Here is a 9,419-nt window from a genome sequence, read left to right on the forward strand (position 1 = left end):
CACATTTCGAGAGTTATATGCTTCTGATCCTTACTTTGCTCCTATATTAGAAGACGTTGCAGGGTTTCGCTCAGATTATCATTTACATGATGAATTCCTTTTCAAGAGTAATCAGTTGTGTGTTCCTGACTCCAGTTTGAGATTGAAAATCATTTCAGAGTTACATAACGAAGGGCACATGGGTCGTGACAAAACTCTGGCTCTAATCGCCAACACTTATTTTTGGCCTACTATGAGGCGTGAAGTCTATCACTATGTCGAGACTTGTCGCATTTGTCAAGTTTCCAAGGGCGCAGCAACTAATGCTGGGTTATATATGCCGCTGCCGATTCCAACACAACCTTGGGTTGACATTAGCATGGATTTTGTTTTGGGATTACCCCGCACTCAGAGGGGTATGGATTCAATATTTGTTGTTGTTGATCGATTCTAAAAAATGGCTCACTTCATTGCTTGCAAGAAGACTACAGACGCTTTGACTGTTGCTCGCCTATTCTTCAAGGAAGTCTATCGATTGCACGGTTTACCAAGTTCTATAGTATCTGACCGGGATACACGATTTCTTAGCCATTTTTGGAAGACATTATGGAAATTGACTAATACTCGCCTGAATTTTAGTAGTGCTTACCACCCACAAACAGATGGTCAAACTGAAGTTGTCAACTGCTCTTTAGGAAACCATCTACGTAGTCTAGTTGGCGATAACTTGAAGATGTGGGATCAGAAGTTATATCAAGTCGAGTTTACTTATAACCGTGCAGTTAAGCGTAGTACTGGTTTAAGCCCTTTTCAGGTGAATTACGGATATAATCCACGAGCTCCTATCGACTTGGCTCCAGTTCCAGATTTAGTTCGCAAAAGCGGTAAAGCAGAAGACTTTATTGAGCAGCTTCAGAAGATTCATGAAACTACGCAAGAGTCTTTGAAGCAGACGACCGAAGGTTATAAAATTATGGCGAACAAAAAGCGTCGACCTTTAGAATTGCAAGTAGGAGATCTTGTTTGGGCTATCCTAACTAAAGATAGATTCTCAGTTGGTGAGTACAACAAGCTTTCTGCCAGGAAAATTGGCCCTTTGGAGATTATCGAGAAGATAAATCCTAATGCATACAGATTAAAGCTTCCTAGTCATATCCGCACCGCATATGTCTTTAATGTCAAGCATCTTTTTCCTTACAGAGGTGATCATGATGAAGATGTTGTTGCTGACAATCCGAATTCGAGGGCGAATTCTCTTCACCCTGGGGGAAATGATGAAGAGTAGGAATTCATATTATACTAGGATTAGTTTCCTTATTAACTAAAGTTTAAGACTTTTAAATTCCTTTCTAATTTAGAATTTTGTTTCCCTTTCAATTTAGGATTTTGTTTTACTTCATGAATTAGGATAATTACTACTACTATAAATAGCTCCCTCTTGTAGCCTTTGAAGGCAGAGAATTTTGAGTTCAATAATATTTCAATTTTCAAATCTCTTTGTGAGTATTTGAACAGTTAATTCTCGGTATTCTGTGGGATCAACGAGTCTTAACCCCTAAGTTCGCGGTATTCTTTTGAATCAACGTGAATTTAGTTGTTCTTCTATTCCGGTATTCTCTAGAATCAACGGAATATTTTGAATATTAAACTTCCGCTGCATCAGTCTATCACAAGGATGGCATTATAATGTATTTCCTTGTATTTGTTGATGATTTAATTATTATTGGAGTTTCTCTACTTTAGTTGCACATTTCATTTAGATTCTCTCCTCCCGATTTTCGGTCAAAGATATGGGCTCTTCGTTATTTTTTGGGTGTGGAAGTTCTCTCAACCAAGAATGATCTTTTCCTAGCTAACAAAAATATATTCGAGATATCATTGAGCGTACAAAAATGGATGGGGCTAAAATCAATATTACAGATGCTATTGAATATCGCTGTGTGATTGGATCACTTCAATATTTATCTTTGACTCGACCAGATATCTCTTATGCTGTGAACAAACTTTCACAGTTCATGCACTCTCCCTCACAGACTCACTGGGCTGCCATAAAAATTTTATTGCGGTATCTCAAACATACACTCCATCATGGTCTCTTTTTACATCGACAATCTCCATTAATTCTTCATGGTTTTTTCTGATTTTGATTGGGCTATAAATCGTGATGATCACACCTCTACCACAGCCTTTGTTTTATATCTTGGTAAAAATCCAATCTCTTGGTGCTCGAAGAAGCAACGTACTGTACCTCACTCCTTCACTGAAGTCGAATATCGGGTTGTAGCTTCTACTACTGCTGAAGTTAATTGGGTTCAATCTCTTTTAAAAGAATTGCACGTCACACTACCCTCCCCTCCAGCCAGATATTGTGATAATGTTGGTGCCACTTATGTTTGTGCAAATTGGGTATTTTATTCTCGAATGAAACACATTGCTATTGATTATCACTTTGTTCGTGATCAAATGTCTAAAGGCCTTCTACGTGTGTTTAATAGTTCCACAAAAGATCAACTAGCTGATGCTCTCACTAAACCGCTTTCTTCCCAACGCTTTGATTTTTTGCGGTCTAAGATTGGCGTTCTTGATGGAAGCTCAATCTTGCAGGGGCGTATTAAGGATGAATTCTTACCCAACATATCTCAATAATTAAGGTCAAACATATGGTCCCCGTGATGGAATCAAATCTTTATAGTCTCCATGATTATCACCAACATATCCCAATGATTATGGTCTCCATAATTATTGGCTTTGACTTATTAATTTTCAGCTTGTATATTGATCATTATTACGTAAATAGCTCCTGGAATATAGCTTGTCTATAGTCAAACTTTTCTTTTTTAATTTACTTCACTCGTGTATATATAATGATGAAAAACCATTGAATAAAATTGAATGCTTTTCATTATTCCTTTATCTTTGTCAACATATCCCAATGATTATGGTCTCTATAATTATTGGCTTTGACTTATTAATTTTCAGCTTTTATATTGATCATTATTACGTAAATAGCTCCTGGAATATAACTTGTCTATAGTCAAACTTTCTTTTTTTATTTACTTCACAAGTGTATATATAATGAGGGAAACTTATGGTGCAATTGTGGTACTGTGCCACAGTTACATCCAACTGTTAGATGTCAGTGGATTCCACCAATCCAAGTGCATCTAACGGCTGGATGCAACTGTGGCACGGTACCACAGTTGCACCGTAGCCTGATCCTATATAATGATGAAAAACTATTGAATAAAATTGAAACTTTTCATTATTCTTTTATTTTTTACAATGGTGGAGTCAGATTGTCAAGATAGGGTCAAGTTGGTAAACAACAAAAACGGTAGTAGAGCAAAGATCATGTGGGTGATTTCAAAAATCCAAAACCAAAGTAAGGACTTCCAGAATATTAGTTTCCATTACACCCCCAGATTATGTAATGATTATGCCATGCCCATTCCTTAGCTACGTTAGTCTTTACGGAGTAATGAAACTGTTGTACGGCTAGAACCTCCGCCAGCTGAAGTCGAATCTGTATTCTCAACTTTGATTAATGAAATCGTCACTTTCCTTCAAAACAAAAAAAAAGAAGAAGAAAGAAGAATAGGTTTCCGAAGAATGTAACAATATTATACTAAAACTCAATCTTTATTCCTTTATTATTACTATGACCAAAGTTTTTTCTTTTCTAAAAATAAATTTAAAAAAGAAAAGCGAAAGATACGAACCATTATCCATGGAATTTGTCCAGTTCTGGTGGTAAAATTAGGCCAAGCACTTAAAAGTGTTTGGGTTTTCCGGGTACCTCCCTAGATAATCTTGACTGATAAGACCTTCGATCCGCTTCTTGAATGCTTTAACGGCAGGCTTGAACATGCGACCCAACAGTTCAACACACTCTGACACCAACTGCTGATGACCCAAAACTTTCCGACTCTTCATTACACGCACGGATGCGGCATCAATAGCATATCATCTGTCTTTGTCTACATCTTCAACAAATTTCTTCCTTTTATCAACTGGTGGGAGAGGGATCTTGATCCCCTCATTCTGTCTGTGAACTTAGAGTTCAACTCAAAGTAGTCAGACCGCGAGATGCTCTTCGTATCTGGCTCCTTGATAAGAATCTTATAGTCTAAGATTGATAGTGAATGGAGCAATCTAACCAAGTCATCATGAGTCAAGTTCAACTGAGTAATGACCTGTGAATAGCTCAATCTATTAGAAGCATTAAAAAGATCCAGAATTGCAGCCTGATAGGTTGATATAATCAGTTCAATGTTTTTTAGCTCAAACTTGGCATTGATGTGGCATTGACCCAGCGAGTAAATCCATGAAAGCTTCCTGTGCTTTGTTTTTGTTTCGTAAAATCGCTTGAAAACTTCTACACACTTGATCATCTGTGAAGGGAGGTTGAAAATCGCTTGCAAACTTCTATACACTTGATCATCTGTGAAGGACGGTTGAGATCAGAGGATTTGTAACTTGGCCAGAATCCTGTGGCGAGAACAGTAACAGATAGATCAATCCCAGCGTGTGCATTCTTGTTATATCTGAGATATTTTTCAAAGCCGGTTTGACTTTTTCTTGCCAAAGTTCCTCCATCTTCGATGTATTCAGTTTTGTGAGAATACTCCTTTCATGTCATCATTACGACTCCTATCAAAAAGTAGCCGCCGGGCAAGCTTTTTCCTGTAGAATTCGGCAAAAAGATCTTTATCACTGATGTACACAAGCACCTTAACAACCTTCTCCAATGTTTCTTCAAGATGTTTTATTGCAAAATATCTTGAAAGCTTCTTTGAGTGCCTTGTGGAACAAGCTATGGTCCATGAAACAATTAGTCACATATTCCATATAATTGTCGTGGGGACCTGCTCCTGCTTGTTCTTTGCAGCATCTTCAGCCTGTTGTACCAATACGGTACCTGCAGCAGTAACATGCTGTCTGAATGCATCAGCCACTGTTCCAAGCCTTTACGTATTGTACGGTAAAACCTGTACATCCTAGAAAGATCATCCACCTTATTGCCTCTAAACAACGCTCCGCATCCAGATTGCTCTTTTTCAAGTAGCTGAGTTGCATAAACAACCAACAACTCATGCTGCACTTTCTCCACCAATTTCTCCTCGCCATTTGATTGCAGGTAACGAGACACTCTGTCTCGTTCTTTCTTCAAGCATTCCTCAGCCTTTCGCATGTAATCTGGACACGGATCTTTAAGAACCCAGTTCGTTGATATACGAGAATAGTAAGAACTGGTATCCTGAAGCATGCGTTCCACAAAATCTATAACTATCCATCGACCTCTCCCCCTTTCCCATCACAACAAAGATATCCAATACATTCGCCAACAATGCTCTGTCAACCTGTTCCCTCTCGCGTTCATCAATTACTGCATCTTTGGCTTTATGCTTTAAAGCATCATAAACCAGATCCCGAAAGCAAGCAAGTCCAAATTCATTAAAGCCTGATGTTCTTCGTTCTCGAGCATGTGGTAGCGTAATGGAGAGCATATTCTCGATCTTTCCAGATCCCTCAGCATATACTCATCATGCTTCACCCTCAGAGATGGCAATGCCTTGGAAGATACTTATTCTTCAAGTACTTGCTTGTAATTATCATGCAGCTACCCAGAATTGTTATTAGGAATGTTCTGGGAGCACATATTGTAGATTGTAATGTGAAGAGCCATGTATTCCTCAGAACTAAAGGGTGGCTCCCTTAATCCTTCCAAAATTCTCTTTAATTTTCTGATCCCCTTCTGGATATACTCCCATCCTTCATTAAATTCGATTATCCGGCGCTGCACCATGTGGATGAATGAGGGAGAGCGCTAATTCTAAACCTTAAAGAGAAAGCCTTAACTTACGACTTTCGTCTAACTTAATTCAAACTCTCTTGTCGCCTTGAGAGCTCACTTAGTGAAACTTATGAGAAGATAAATTGATCAATCATCGACGTTAACGTTAGTGTCTCTCTATAGGATTCCTACCTTGCGGAGAAAAGAAAACGAGTTGAATAAGTAATTCTAAATAAACTAAAACACGAATTTATTATCCTAATTAAGGAAAAAGAAAGGAGACTAACAAGCAACATAAATATAAGTTAACAACTAATCAATTCTTATGTAGATTCTTTGATAACTTTGCAAAAAATTTAGTTAGGTACTTAGAAAATCAAGTAACATATGAGATTCATTTTTTAAATACAATAATGATGATTTATATATGTTCGTAAATAGGTACTATTGATGGACAATCTTGTGATCTACTCAATGGTGGAATCTTTGTGGGCATAGGAAGCTTGGTGGGGGAGCACGCGCCAACCAATTGTGCTGTGGAAACGGCTGTCTCACGGTGCAAGACCACCTATACGCATCCTGTTCCGTTCAAGGGCTACTTTTGTCTATAGTTTTTGAGTATATAAGAGTTAGAATATAATAAACTTTGTCCATGGTTATTAGTATATAAGAGTTAGGTTTTACCGCTATAAGTAAAAAATTACCTAATTCTTTTTAATACTGTCTTGTCACATGCGGACAGCGTATGCTCACTAGTGCTTGAGGTAGTATGTTGATATGTTGAGGTAGTATGTTAATATATTCATTATTAATTAATATATTACAACACTTATTATAAAGTGACACGCATCAATTGGAATACAAATGATATATCTCAGGCTCTCAGCTATATAAGCATAGTACTCCCCATGAATAAAAAAATATTTCTCACTAAAGATTTTGTAAACACACCCATATAAATAGTATGTCATAGTAAACAATCAAGCTTGCTTATAAAAGCATAACAACAAAAATCTGCCTGTGTAACCATGAAAATAAATTCTAAGGCATTTCATGTCGTTATTTTCAAACTAATTACAAAAAATTACAATAATAAAAAATTGGATAGCCTGTTTAACATAAATACAAAACGGTAAACTTTCATGTCATTACAGACTACAGAGATACAAAGCATACTAACAGGAGTGAGAGACAATACCAACAAATCTTCAAACAATAACCCGACAAACAGAACATGAAAATCCATGAGATAAAGAGGGCAATTCTGTGGTGCCTACAGAGTATGAAGAATAAAAAGGAAGCTCAGTTTCCAAATTTGTACTGCTTCTGGTCATTCTTTGGAAATTATCCTTGAATAGATAGACAAGGGTTTGCAATGAGAAAAATTACCTCTGAATATTGTATATCTTAAATATCTCACAATCAGATTTATAATTTATTAATGTCCATCTACTTACTGTGCATCTGGTAGCCTATAGTAATTTACCAATGATTTTCCATCTAATTCTTTTGTGAAAAACCTTCTCAAATAGTCAGTAAGTGTGAACTGCTTAAAACGAGTTGGCTTCTCTGGTGATATTAGCTCTGGAAATGGTCCATACAACCTATCCCTGTTGGTTGGGTTGAAGAAAACAGCAGCTGAGATTCGTGGTTCCTGGAATGAATTAGCCAACACTCGATGCTCCACGCTTATATATTCATCGTTAGACATAATCTGAAAAACAATGATAAAGTAAAATTTCTGGTATAAAAATTGCACAAGCAGTTGTTTAAATGATCTCCATTGTCACGAATCCATTAAAGTTGATTACAAGAATCCAGTAGCCTCATTAGCCATTCAGTATCAGCAGATAAAACCAGGATAAAGCAGAGCTTATGCAGTTAGCAAATAGTTCATCTCTTTTGGGGGGAATTTAAAGTATCAAAAAGTTAGAAGTTCATAAAAGACAGAATAGACGCCCATGCCAAGGCTTCGGTTCAGATATGTGGAATTCGAGTTGAAACTGCAGACCAATAACTCTATATAATCCTAGAAGACCAATAAGAAAGGTTCTCTGCTAAAGATAAGTTCTTGTTTCATTCACAGATATTTCAAAATTTTGAACCTAACCAAACAACAAAACAGATACAAACACTACTAATAGCCCTCATGATTTCACCCCCTTTACTTCACCCATTTGGTGGTGACAAGCCACTATTCCATCCTTTCTAGGTCTATCTCAAAGAAAATCATCAAACAGGTCAGAGGAATCCATCATATAGAACTGAAAAAGGAAAAAAAAAACTAATAATTTACCTGAAGTATAGCCCCAATATTAATAACAAGTGCTCCAGGGACAGGTTTAATGTCCACCCATTCGGCACCGCACTTAACCTGCAGCCCACCGCGATGATCCTGCAGCAAGATTGTCAACGCTCCGGGGTCTGTATGAGACGTGATTCCACCGTCAGATCAGACTGTGGACAATACGGGTAGTAATGAGCCACCATCACCTTGGAATCCAAAAACGTCAACTCTTTCAACCTCTCTTTCTCTACTCCCAAACCTTCACACAACAGCCCCATCAACAGCTCACCCAGTTTTGTCACATGTTGGTTCCACTCCACCACCTCATGTCTACAGATTTCTGGAATTTCATCGAGCTCTGGTAAGGTTGGACCGAGCCTTACCTGCAGAGTGTCCCTGTTAAAATAACCAGTTAACAAATGCATTGCTTTAATCTTCATAATAAAATAGTGAATTTCAACAAATGGAAGGAATAGTTGGTTGTTTAAGGATTTTATTGCCCTATGGGTACCTCCAGCTAGCAGCTTTAGACTGAAACAAATCAACGTTAGAGAAGAAGGATACTCCGGTCTTCATATCTCTCCGATAAAACCTCGCCTTGACCTCCGTGGGCTGTTCATGAAACCCTTTGATCGCCCCAATCACACGCTCCAAAACCTCAACTCCAATCCCATGATTAACAATCTGAAAAAACCCCAATTCCCGCGAAGTACGTGCAATCTTTTCCACAATCGTCGGTCGCAGCAGGTCAGAGTCAACGCCCGACAAATCGACAATGGGAACGACATCTGGGTCGGGTTGGGTGGTGGAATTGGGGCGTCTAATGTCGGATAGTGTGTCGGGTGAGTGGATGAAGAAGCGGGGGATGGTGGTGACGCCGGAGTCGACTAGACCTTCGACTCCGACTTTGGAGTCGTCGAATTGTTTGACTTCTGTGGCTCTGTCGCATGATTCTGTTTTCGCGGCCATTGCTTCTACCCGCGGCCGTTAAGTTGTCGTTTGTTGCCGTTAGTGACTTTTCTGACACTTTGGACACAATTGATCGTTTTAGTTTTCTAACTTTTTTTTTAAAAACGATTATTTACATTAAAGTCCTCGTTTGTTTAGTAAAAGACTCAAATTAAATGAAATTATGGATGTACAAGGCTATGCGTGAGCAAACATTGTGTTTCATTCTTTTTTCTTTTTTTTCAAATAAACCAACATTTCATTCACCATAATTGAAATTCTGCACATCATCACATCTAGTACAGACATAAAATTATACAAACAATATCAATAGATATCTATAACAAGTACACAATTGGTTAAATTGATATATTTCTATACTGAAGAACAAGAGGAAAAAAATGGTGTACT

The 9,419-nt window shown here is 37.8% G+C and overlaps 2 pseudogenes; both read right to left on the reverse strand.

Moving 5' to 3' along the window:
* Positions 1 to 3,735: 3,735 nt before the first annotated feature.
* On the reverse strand, positions 3,736 to 5,785 carry LOC18052373 (annotated as a pseudogene).
* Positions 5,786 to 6,923: 1,138 nt separating this feature from the next.
* On the reverse strand, positions 6,924 to 9,111 carry LOC18052374 (annotated as a pseudogene).
* Positions 9,112 to 9,419: the final 308 nt, after the last annotated feature.

The sequence above is a fragment of the Citrus clementina genome, unplaced genomic scaffold (genome assembly GCF_000493195.1).
Source record: "Citrus clementina cultivar Clemenules unplaced genomic scaffold, Citrus_clementina_v1.0 scaffold_2, whole genome shotgun sequence".
In the NCBI taxonomy this organism is placed as follows: domain Eukaryota; kingdom Viridiplantae; phylum Streptophyta; class Magnoliopsida; order Sapindales; family Rutaceae; genus Citrus; species Citrus x clementina.